Genomic DNA, 12835 nt, shown 5'->3' with positions numbered 1-12835 from the left:
AACAGTCACATACTAACTGATTTATTCACAGGTATTGTACTCTGTCTGGCTTTATCATACTAATTCTCTCTGTTGTTGCATTTGTGTACAATGTCTAACAAGAAGGGCAGTAAGTCTGTGGATGCTGCTGCATCATGCAGAGCATGCGCCAAAGATTTACCTGAGGGGGAAGCTGTGTGTATGATGGTCTGTGTACTATGTATCATACATCTCCCAGTCAGTCCGCGGCTCCTGTAACCGATCAGGAGCCACCCTGGGCTGCGTTTACAAACCTACTGGGTACTCTAGTGGAACGCCTTACGCCCCCTATGGGACCACCTGTGCCATTACAGCCACAAATTGTCCCTATGGTTAATCCGCCTTGGGTAGAAAATTTGTCTAACCAGTTGCAGCAATTAAATCATTCCTTGGTCAGACAAAAATCTACTCCAGGTCACTCTAGTGTCTCTGGGTCATCTAAGCGGGCTGCTTCCTCCTCACAATCCACGAATATCAGATGTTTCATCTGAAGAGGAGGGGGAGCATACTGTCCTGTCAGACACTGAATCAGGTGTTTCTGATGAGGATTCTCCATTGCAAATTGATGTCCCTGTCCTTGTGGTTGCTATTATGCAAATCCTACAAATCACTGATGATGATGATTCCACTACTGTGGCTAAGAAAACTGATATGTTTAAACGGCAGAAGGTGGTTAAAAATCTATTACTCCATTCTGACCATTTGGTGGACATCATGCAGGAGCCCTGGTCTAATCCAGGGAAGAAATTCCCTCTGTCTAAATGGGCCTTGGCTCGCTATCCTCTCCCTGCAGAGTTATGTAACAAGTGGGAAAATTCACCGCCGGTGGATTCTCATGTCACACGCCTAGTGGTGTCGATCCACTCTGCCTGTCACCACTGTCACTTCACTGAAGGAACCGATAGATAAGCGTGTGGAGAGATGCCTGAAATCTATTTACTCCCTTACAAGTGCTGTACATAGACCCACTATTGCGGCCTCTTGGGCTGCAAAAGGAATTGTAGCATGGGTTCAGGCATTCGAGGAAGAGCTGCCCAAAGATATATCTGACAATGCCAGACAATACCTGTCTCATTACCACCGCCGCCAATTACATTACGTGTTGGCAGCCAAGGCGTCAACTACGTCTGTCCTGGCTCGCCGTATTCTGTGGTTGAGGTCATGGAAGGTGGACCTAGACTCCAAAAAGACCTTGGAGATACTCCCCTTTAAGGGGGACATTTTGTTTGGGAAAGATCTAAATATAATGGTGTCTGAATTGGCGGCTGTGCAGAAGGCTAAAGGTACTGCTTTTCGTTCCTTTCAGCCTCAAGGGAAAGCAAAAGGTCAGGCATACCAGAGACAATCTCGTGCTCCCCAAACCACTAAGCCCAGGGCAAAGCAGTTCTAGGCGGCCCATCAGCCTGATTCTAAACAAGACAAGCCTGCTGCATGACTGGGTGGGCCTCCCCCTGGGGGGACCCCATGATGGGAGGCCGACATCTGTAGTTCACCTAGGTCTGGTTAATGACCACTTCAGACGTATGGGTGCGAGAAGTTGTCTCTAACGGGTACGCTGTCTCTTTCAAGAGACGTCCTCCTTGCCAGTTTTGCACCACGGTTATCCCTTTGAAAACAGTTAAAGGCGCAGTGGTAGTGCTGGTTCCTCTGGCCCAGAGAGGCAGAGGTTACTACTCGACTCTGTTTCTAGTTCCGAAACCCAATGGGTCTTTCCGGCCTATACTCAAAATCAAATCACTGAACAAGTTTGTGAGAGTGTAAAAGTTCCGTATGCAAACACTGTGCTCCATTATACTGGCTATGGAACCTGGAGACTATATGGTATCCCTAGATATACAGGATGCATACCTGCATATACCGATTGCCATGTCGCATCAGCAGTATCTGCGGTTTGCTATCTGCAACTTCGAGTTCCAGACTCTCTCATTTGGACTGGCTACGGCTCCTCTGATCTTCACCAAGGTCATGACCGTAATGACTGCCCATCTCCGTCGCCAGGGAGTCAGGATCCTGTTGTATCTGGATGATTTGCGGATTCTGGCAAGCAACCTACAAGCCCACGGGTGGCTCATCAATTGGAAGAAATCCTCGCTGGTCCCAGCTCAGAGCTTGGTGCACCTGGGCGCACACCTAGACAAACACAGTCAACGACTGTTTCTGTCTCCAGAAAAAGTCCTGAGACTTCAAGACAGGATAAGATGCTTCCTTTGTCACCCCAGAGAGTAGATATACTCAGCGATGCAAGTAATTGGCTTGATGGTGGCGACATTCGACATGGTAGAGTACGCTCAATTTTATTCTCGCCCTCTGTAGAGGTTAATGCTTTCCAAGTGGGATGGCCTACCTCATCGGATCAGATCTCACATGATCACTTTGACTCCGGAGGTTCGTCTGTCGCTGACCTGGTGGCTACAGGATCAGCAATTGAGAAGGGGCCGTCTCTTCTGGATCCCCAATGGGGTCCTACTGACAACGGATGCCAGTCTGAAGGGATGGGGTGCGGTGTTGGAGCAACACTCTTTTCAGGGTTGCTGGACCAAGGAGGAGTCACTTCTCCCAATAAACATTCTGTAGTTGCAGGTGGTGTTCAGTGCATTGACTCTCACCCTGCTTCTGGTACAGAACAGCACGGTTCAAGTACGGTCAAACAATGCCACTACAGTGGCATACATAAACCATCAAGGCGGCACTTGAAGCCGCATGGCTATGATGGTAGAGTCAAAAATCCTTCGTTGGGCGGAACGCCATCTGCCAGCAATATCGTCCGTGTTCATTCCGGGCATCCTAAACTGGGAAGCGGACTTCCTCAGTCGCCAGGACGTGCACGCCGGAGAGTGGAGTCTTCATCCAGATGTCTTTCAACTCCTAGTGTACAAGTGGGGCCTACCAGACGTAGACCTGATGGCGTCTCGACAAAATCACAAGGTTCCGGTCTTCGGATCAAGGACCAGGGATCCTCAAGTAGCGTTCGTGGACGCACTGGCAATTCCATGGAACTTTCGGCTGCCCTACATGTTCCCTCCAGTGTCACTCCTGCCAAGGGTCCTATGGAAGTTCAAGCAAGAAGGAGGATTTCTACCTCTAGTCTCTCCAGCGTGGCCCAGACTGCATTGGTTCTAAGACTGGCAGGGTATATCGTTAGAGTGTCCTATTCTACTTCCTTAGCGCCCATACCTCATCGTACAGGGCCCTTGTCTTTATCTGGACATGGCCAAGCTGGCTTTGACGGCGTGGCTCTTGAGGCATCACTCCTGACAGCCAAAGGATTCTCTGAGGCGGTCATCCAAGCTATGTTAAAAGCCCGCAAACTGGCATCTGCTCGGATTTATTACAGGATTTGGAATTCTTACTTAACCTGGTGTGCTGATAAGAATTATGATGCATTTAGATTCAGATCTTACAGAATTCTGGCTTTTCTGCAAAGATGCCTGGACTTATGCCTTCGTCTGGCCTCCCTCAAAGTTCACATATCTAACTTGTCGGTATAGTTTCAGAGAAATATTGCGTCTATACCTGACGTTCATACCTTCACTCAGGGTGTCTTACAGATTCAGCCTCCTTATGTCCCTCCTGTGGCTCCATGGGATCTGTTTTTTGTCCTGAATGCCCTGCAAGAGTCTCCATTTGAACCTCTTGAGACGGTGGACCTTAAATGGCTCATGGCCAAGGTCTTTTTTTACTGGCTATTGCCTCTGCAAGAAGGGTGTCAGACTTAGGCGCATTGTCCTGTCGTCCACCTTTTTTAATATTTCATCATGACCGGGCAGTTCTTGAAACTCGTCCAGGTTATTTACCTAAGGTGGTGTCAACTTTTTACCTTAACCAAGAGATTGTGATTCCGGCCTTTATCTCTTCTGATTTGTCCTCCAAAGAGCAGTCTTTGGATTTGGTACGGGCTCCCCATATATATGTGGAGAGGACTGCCTCTATCAGGAGGTCAGATTCCCTTTTTGTTTGGTTTGGTTTTCACAAACGTGGCTGGCCTGCGAATAAGCAAACCTTGGCCAGACGGATAAGTATGGTGACTGGGGAGAGCTGGGAGCGCAGCGCTACAGCAGCTGGCAGCATAGCCGGAGGATGTCACAGCCGCTGCTCACTGCAGCGTCCACCCGGCTCCAGCAAGCGGGACCTCAAGTATTTTTAATCAGGTGTTTTAATTAGAACAGGTTCCTAAATTACTGACTACGTATTAGAATGCGCTCTATTTTAAAGGCAAAATCTAGATTCAATTATATAAAGTGTTAGTATTAGAGATGTTAGATGTATTAATGAAGTTCACCTGGACGCGGTGGATGGACCCACATATTTGGTCATGTGCTAAGAACTTCACTTATACTCCATGTTAATTGTAAGAGTTTATCAAATTATTTTGACTATTGGTATTCTTAGTGCATAAAGTTTGCATCAGCGTTTTTCTTGTATAGTACTGAAAGCCTCAGCATGGTAGCGCCTTTCATTAGGTTTAAAAATAGGGTGTGCAGTCCAATATCCCTCTTTGTCCCAGTGACTTGCCAGTCAGCTTCTGCCTTACATTTTACAATCTGTGTTAGAAGAATGACAGTCAGGAGCGGATTGGTTGGCACATTATCTCTCTTGATTTTATCTCTTTCCAAGCTTTGATGTATAAACTGTTTTGTTTTAATTATTAGTGCAATTCCTTAAAACAACTTTTGCTCTCCCTTCTTTCGTCATGTAAGACACAACAGCAAAGCTGTAGCTCACTATATACAATATACACTTTGATCTGTAATCACACATTCACAGACTCTTCAGCTGAGGGGGGCTGCAAAAGGGGTTTGTGAACAAGGACAGCAGTCGGCAGTGACTAACGGGTGGTATTCAGTATGCCGGCTGCTGGGATCCCGGCGCTCAGTATACCGGCGCCGGAATCCCGACACCCGGCATACAGACAACTATTCTCCCTCTTGGGGGTCCACGACCCCCCTGGAGGGAGAATAAATAGCGTGCGCCACCGTGCCCGCGGCGTGGCGAGCGCAGCGAGGCCGCAAGGGGCTCATTTGTGCTTGCCCAGCTGTCAGTATGCCAGCGGTCAGGATCCCGGTGCCAGTATGCTGGCCGCCGGAATCCCGGCCACCGGCATACCATACTACACCCACTGTAGCAAATCGCTATGAAATGAGTGGCGTGAGATCTGTCTGTCCTAGTTCAGCAGCCCCCTCGGTTTTTCTTTTTTGGTGCACCTCCGACATCTTGAGACCGGTGGCCAGTGCCTCCAATGTCTTTGGGAGTTACGCCACTACATTTATAGTGTGTTAAAAATAGGATTTTACTCACCGGTAAATCTATTACTCGTAGTCCGTAGTGGATGCTGGGGACTCCGTAAGGACCATGGGGAATAGACGGGCTCCGCAGGAGACTGGGCACTCTAAGAAAGATTTAGTACTACTGGTGTGCACTGGCTCCTCCCTTTATGCCCCTCCTCCAGACCTCAGTTAAGGAAACTGTGCCCGGAAGAGCTGACATTACAAGGAAAGGATTTTGGAATCCAGGGTAAGACTCATACCAGCCACACCAATCACACCGTATAACTTGTGATAAACTTACCCAGTCAACAGTATGAACAACAACAGAGCATCAACAATAGATGCCAACATAACATAACCCTTTATTAAGCAATAACTATATACAAGTATTGAAGAAAGTCCGCACTTGGGACGGGCGCCCAGCATACCCTACGGACTACGAGAAATAGATTTACCGGTGAGTAAAATCTTATTTTCTCTAACATCCTAGTGGATGCTGGGGACTCCGTAAGGACCATGGGGATTATACCAAAGCTCCCAAACGGGCGGGAGAGTGCGGATGACTCTGCAGCACCGAATGGGCAAACACAAGGTCCTCCTCAGCCAGGGTATCAAACTTGTAGAACTTAGCAAATGTGTTTGAACCCGACCAAGTAGCTGCTAGGCAAAGCTGTAATGCCGAGACACCTCGGGCAGCCGCCCAAGAAGAGCCCACTTTCCTTGTGGAATGGGCTTTCACTGATTTTGGATGCGACAATCCAGCCGCAGAATGAGCCTGCTGAATCGTGCTACAGATCCAGCGAGCAATGGTTTGCTTTGAAGCAGGAGCACCCAGCTTGTTGGATGCATACAGGATAAACAGCGAGTCAGTCTTCCTGACTACAGCCGTCCTGGCTACATAGATCTTCAAAGCCCTGACTACATCAAGCAACTTGAAATCCTCCAAGTCACGAGTAGCCGCAGGCACCACAATAGGTTGGTTCAAATGAAAAGATGACACCACCTTCGGCAGAAATTGCGGACGAGTCCGTAATTCTTCCCTGTCCATATGGAAAACCAGATAGGGGCTTTTACATGACAAAGCCGCCAATTCTGACACCCGCCTAGCCGAAGCTAAGGCCAATAGCATGACCACCTTCCACGTGAGATACTTTAGCTCCACGGTCTTAAGTGGCTCAAACCAGTGGGTTTTCAGGAAACCCAACACCACGTTGAGATCCCAAGGTGCCACTTGTGGCACAAAAGGGGGCTGAATATGCAGCACTCCCTTAACAAACGTCTAAACTTCAGGAAGAGAAGCCAGTTCCTTTTGAAAGAAAATGGATAGGGCCGAAATCTGGACCTTTATGGACCCCAACTTCAGGCCCATAGTCACTCCAGACTGTAGGAAGTGCAGGAACCGGCCCAGCTGGAATTCCTCTGTAGGGGCCTTCCTGGCCTCACACCAGGCAACATATTTTCGCCATATACGGTGATAGTGTTTTGCTGTCACGTCCTTCCTAGCCTTTATCAGCGTAGGAATAACTTCCTCCGGAATGCCTTTTTCCGCTAGGATCCTGCGTTCAACCGCCATGCCGTCAAACGCAGCCGCGGTAAGTCTTGGAACAGACAGGGCCCCTGTTGCAACAGGTCCTGTCTGAGAGGCAGAGGCCATGGGTCCTCTGTGAGCATTTCTTGCAGTTCCGGGTACCAAGTCCTTCTTGGCCAATTCGGAACAATGAGTATTGTTCTCACTCCTCTTTTTCTTACGATTCTCAGCACCTTGGGTATGAGAGGAAGAGGAGGAAACACATAGACCGAATGGAACACCCACGGTGTTACCAGTGCGTCCACAGCTATCGCCTGAGGGTCTCTTGACCTGGCGCAATACCTTTGTAGCTTTTTGTTGAGATGGGACGCCATCATGTCCACCTGTGGCAGTTCCCATCGATTTGTAATCTGAGTGAAGACTTCGTGATGAAGTCCCCACTCTCCCGGGTGGAGGTCGTGCCTGCTGAGAAAGTCTGCTTCCCAGTTGTCCACTCCCGGAATGAACACTGCTGACAGTGCTTGCACGTGATTCTCCGCCCAACGAAGAATCCTGGTGGCTTCCGCCATCGCCACTCTGCTTCTTGTGCCGCCCTGGCGGTTTACATGAGCTACTGCGGTGATGTTGTCTGACTGAATCAGCACCGGTTGGTTGCGAAGCAGAGGCTCCGCTTGACTCAGGGTGTTGTATATGGCCCTTAGTTCCAGGATATTTATGTGCAGACAAGCCTCCTGACTTGACCACAACCCTTGAAAGTTTCTTCCCTGAGTGACTGCCCCCCATCCTCGGAGGCTCGCATCCGTGGTCACCAGGACCCAGTCCTGTATGCCGAACCTGCGGCCCTCGAGAAGGTGAGCACTCTGCAGCTACCACAGAAGAGACACCCTGGCCCTCGGGGACAGGGTGATCAGTCGATGCATCTGAAGATGCGATCCGGACCACTTGTCCAACAGATCCCACTGAAAGATCCTCGCATGGAACCTGCCGAAGGGAATGGCTTCGTATGATGCCACCATCTTTCCCAGGACTCGCGTGCAGCGATGCACCGACACCTGTTTCGGTTTTAAGAGGTCTCTGACTAGAGTCACAAGCTCCTGAGCCTTCTCCGCCGGGAGAAACACCTTCTTCTGGTCTGTGTCCAGAATCATGCCCAGAAAAGGCAGACGCGTTGTAGGAATCAGCTGCGACTTTGGGATATTCAGAATCCAGCCGTGCTGTTGCAGCACTTCCTGAGAGTGTGCTACGCTGATCAGCAACTGCTCTCTGGACCTCGCCTTTATGAGGAGATCGTCCAAGTATGGGATAATTGTGACTCCTTGCTTTCGAAGGAGCACCATCATTTCCGCCATTACCTTGGTAAATATTCTCGGTGCCGTGGAGAGCCCAAACGGCAACGTCTGGAATTGGTAATGACAGTCCTGTACCACAAATCTGAGGTACTCCTGATGAGGTGGATAAATGGGGACATGCAAGTAAGCATCCTTGATGTCCAGAGACACCATAAAATCCCCCTCTTCCAGGCTTGCAATGACCGCTCTGAGCGATTCCATTTTGAACTTGAATCTTTTTAGATAAATGTTCAGGGACTTTAAATTCAATATGGGTCTGACCGAACCGTCCGGTTTCGGTACCACAAACATTGTGGAATAGTATCCCCTTCCTTGTTGAAGGAGGGGAACCTTTACCACCACCTGCTGGAGATATAACTTGTGAATTGCCGCTAACACTACTTCCCGTTCCATGGGGGAAGCTGGCAGGGCCGATTTGAGGTAACGGTGAGGGGGCATCACTTCGAATTCCAGCTTGTATCCCTGAGACACAATCTGTATAGCCCAGGGATCCACCTGTGAGCGAACCCACTGGTGGCTGAAATTTCGGAGACGCGCCCCCACCGCTCCTGGCTCCACCTGTGGAGCCCCAGCGTCATGCGGTGGACTTAGTGGAAGCCGGGGAGGACATCTGTTCCTGGGAACTAGCTGTATGGTGCAGCTTCTTTCCTCTACCCCTGCCTCTGGCAAGAAAGGACGCACCTCTGACCTTCTTGCTTCTTTGTGATCGAAAGGACTGCATTTGGTAATACGGTGCTTTCTTAGGCTGTGAGGGAATATATGGCAAAAAATTTGACTTCCCAGCCGTAGCTGTGGAAACTAGGTCCGAGAGACCGTCCCCAAACAATTCCTCACCCTTGAAAGGTTAAACCTCTATGTGCTTTTTGGAGTCGGCATCACCTGTCCATTGCCGAGTCCACAGGACCCTTCTGGCAGAAATTGACATTGCATTTATTCTAGAGCCCAGTAGCCAAATGTCCCTCTGGGCATCCCTCATATATAGGACAGCGTCTTTTATATGCCCCAGGGTCAGTAAAATGGTATCCTTGTCTAAGGTATCCAGTTCCTCAGACAGAATATCTGTCCATGCTGCTACAGCACTACACATCCAGGCCGACGCAATTGCCGGCCTCAGTAGAGTACCTGAATGCGTATAAACAGACTTCAGGATACTTTCCTGCTTCCTATCTGCAGGATCCTTTAGGGCGGCCGTATCCTGTGACGGCAGGGCCACCTTCTTAGATAAGCGTGTCAGAGCTTTATTTACCCTAGGGGAGGATTCCCAGCGCATCCTGTCCGTTGGCGGGAAAGGGTACGCCATAAGTAACCTTTTGGAAATCAGCACTTTCCTATCGGGGGAATCCCACGCTTTTTCACATAACTCATTTAACTCATGTGAAGGGGGAAAAGTCACCTCTTGCTTTTTCTCCCCATACATATAAACCCTCTTGTCAGGGACAGGGTTTACCTCTGATATGTGCAATACATCCTTCATTGCTATAATCATGTAGCGGATGGCTGTAGCCATTTTAGGCTGCAATTTTGCATCATCGTCATCGACACTGGAGTCAGAATCCGTGTCGATATCTGTGTCAACAATTTTGGATAGTGGGCGCTTCTGAGACCCTGACGGCCTCTGCGCTGTAGGATCAGGCATGGGCTGAGACCCCGACTGTCCCAAGGCATTAGCTTTATCCAACCTTTTATGCAAGGAGTTTACATTATCATTTAACACCTTCCACATATCCATCTAATCAGGTGTCGGCGCCGTCGGCGGAGACACGTCATTCATCTGCACTTGCTCTGCCTCCACATAGCCCTCTTCGTCAAACATGTCGACACACGCGTACCGACACACCACACACACAGGGGATGCTCTATATGAGGACAGGACCCCCACAAGGCCTTTTGGAGAGACAGAGAGAGAGTATGCCAGCACACACCCCAGCGCTATATGACCCAGGAATCACACAGTAACTTAGTGTTTACCCAGTAGCTGCTGTATATATGATTAATGCGCTAAATTTATGTGCCCCCCCTCTCTTTTTACCCTCTTTCTACCGTGAGTCTGCAGGGGAGAGCCTGGGGAGCTTCCTCTCAGCGGAGCTGTGGAGAGAAAATGGCGCTGGTGAGTGCTGAGGAAGAAGGCCCCACCCCCTCAGCGGCGGGCTTCTGTCCCGCGATTTTGTGTAAAATTAATGGCGGGGGCTCATGCATATTACAGTGTCCAACTGTATATATGCTGCTTTTGCCAGGAGGTACTTAATTGCTGCCCAGGGCGCCCCCCCCCCCTGCGCCCTGCACCCTACAGTGACCGGAGTGTGTGGGTTAGTGTGGGCGCAATGGCGCACAGCTGCAGTGCTGTGCGCTACCTCATATGAAGACAGGAGTCTTCTGCCGCCGATTTTGACGTCTTCTTGCTTCAACCCGCCGGCTTCTGGCTCTGCGAGGGGGACGGCGGCGCGGCTCCGGGAACGGACGACCAAGGTTAGGTACCTGTGTTCGATCCCTCTGGAGCTAATGGTGTCCAGTAGCCTAAGAAGCGCAACCTAGCCGCAGTTAGTAGGTTTGCTTCTCTCCCCTCAGTCCCACGTAGCAGAGAGTCTGTTGCCAGCAGAAGCTCTCTGAAAATAAAAAACCTAACTAAAATACTTTCTTATTAGCAAGCTCAGGAGAGCTCACTAAAATGCACCCAGCTCCATCCGGGCACAGATTCTAACTGAGGTCTGGAGGAGGGGCATAGAGGGAGGTGCCAGTGCACACCAGTAGTACTAAATCTTTCTTAGAGTGCCCAGTTTCCTGCGGAGCCCGTCTATTCCCCATGGTCCTTACGGAGTCCCCAGCATCCACTAGGACGTTAGAGAAAAGAAAATACCATGGATGGTGCATATTCACATAGCTGGGTCACTTGTGCTGCTTCCAATCTATGCGTTGACCTGTGTGTTATTTGTTAAAGCACTGTTAAAAATTTGTGGCTCACATGGGGCTCATACATTAGTTGTGTTTAGCTGGGTACACACTGGAACGATGTCGGGCTGATTTGCTGTTTCTTAATGACATAATGACGCTAGCGATGGATGCTAGGTTTGATGTGCTGCACATCAAACCTAGTGATAACGCTAGCAACCTTGTTTATGCTAATTAAGTACCGAACATGATCATTCCATCCTTCATAAAACTCGTTCCAGTGTGCACATAGAATCTGGGCTCATGGCCATTCGTTCTGATATCAGAACCACTGCCCATTGCTCCAGTGTGTACCCGGCTTTTGGCCCATATAAAAGTACAGCTGTCTAAAATACCTTTCTTCTGCTTCGTTAACAGGGGAAATAATGTCAGAAATTTACAGTTTCTACTGCTATTATATCAAGACCTTTGAAGAAGTAGTTCCCATTTAAAGAAAAGGTAAGTTAATACATCTTTAATGCTTTTTTTTTTTTTTTTTTAATAAAACTGAAAAGTTGTATATAAGTTATGCAGAAAAGTGAATAATCTATAATGGTACTAACGACTATTTTTATGAGATGATTAAGAACAATTTATGTTATACAGGTGGGATCAGTACGCGATCCCGACCGGCACAATCCCGACAGGGGGGCGAGCGCAACGCAGCCCCTTGCGGGCGCGGTGCCTCGCTACACTCGGCACACTAATTTATTCTCCCTCTATGGGTGTTGTGGACACCCACAGAGGAAGAATACGTTGGGATTGTGCCGGTCGGGATCCCAGTATTCCGACCGCCGGGAATCCGTCCGGCGGGATCTTGACCGCATCCCATACAGGTTGAGTATCCCTTATCCAAAATGCTTCGGACCAGAAGTATTTTGGACATCGGATTTTTCCGTATTTTGGAATAATTGCATGCCATAATGAGAAATCATGGTGATGGGACCCAAATCTAAGCACAGAATGCATTTATGTTTCATATACACCTTATACACACAGCTTGAAGGTCATTTAATACAATAGTTTTAATAACTTTGTGTATTAAACAAAGTTTGTGTACATTGAGCCATCAGAAAACAAAGGTTTCACTATCTCACTCAAAAAATTCTGTATTTCGGAATTTTCTGTATTTTGGAATAGTTGGATATGGGGTACTCAACCTGTATCTTTATTTTACCTGACTGAATATAAGAAAAGATGAAAACCCCAGTACTGTACTGAAATAATATATAATGCGAGTGACTTTACATTTGAAGATTGTAAATTACAAATAACTGATTTTCTCTAACGTCCTAGAGGATGCTGGGGACTCCGTAAGGACCATGGGGAAGAGACGGTCTCCGCAGGAGACATGGGCACTTTAAGAAAGAATTTAGTTCCTGGTGTGCACTGGCTCCTCCCTCTCTGCCCCTCCTCCAGACCTCAGTTTGATTCTGTGCCCAGACGAGCTGGGTGCTTTTCAGTGAGCTCTCCTGAGTTTGCTGATAGAAAGTTTTTTGTTAGTTTTCTCTGACGTCCTAGTGGATGCTGGGACTCCGTCAGGACCATGGGGAATAGCGGCTCCGCAGGAGACAGGGCACAAAAGTAAAAGCTTTAGGATCAGGTGGTGTGCACTGGCTCCTCCCCCTATGACCCTCCTCCAAGCCTCAGTTAGGTTTTTGTGCCCGTCCGAGCAGGGTGCAATCTAGGTGGCTCTCATAAAGAGCTGCTTAGAGTAAAAGTTTTGATAGGTTTCTTATTTTCAGTGAGTC

General features: G+C 48.7%; 1 protein-coding gene across 3 annotated transcripts in view; it reads left to right on the top strand.

Moving 5' to 3' along the window:
* Positions 1-12835, top strand: part of NCOA2 (nuclear receptor coactivator 2) — a 493980-nt gene that overhangs the window by 289621 nt on the left and 191524 nt on the right. For all 3 annotated transcript variants that reach the window (XM_063923886.1, XM_063923891.1, XM_063923887.1), the window contains one exon: positions 11463-11543. The gene's annotated coding sequence lies outside the window, so the exon portion shown is untranslated. The remainder of the gene's footprint in view (positions 1-11462; positions 11544-12835) is intronic.

Source organism: Pseudophryne corroboree, chromosome 5, assembly GCF_028390025.1.
Source record: "Pseudophryne corroboree isolate aPseCor3 chromosome 5, aPseCor3.hap2, whole genome shotgun sequence".
In the NCBI taxonomy this organism is placed as follows: domain Eukaryota; kingdom Metazoa; phylum Chordata; class Amphibia; order Anura; family Myobatrachidae; genus Pseudophryne; species Pseudophryne corroboree.
This window is presented reverse-complemented; position numbering and strand designations above follow the sequence as displayed.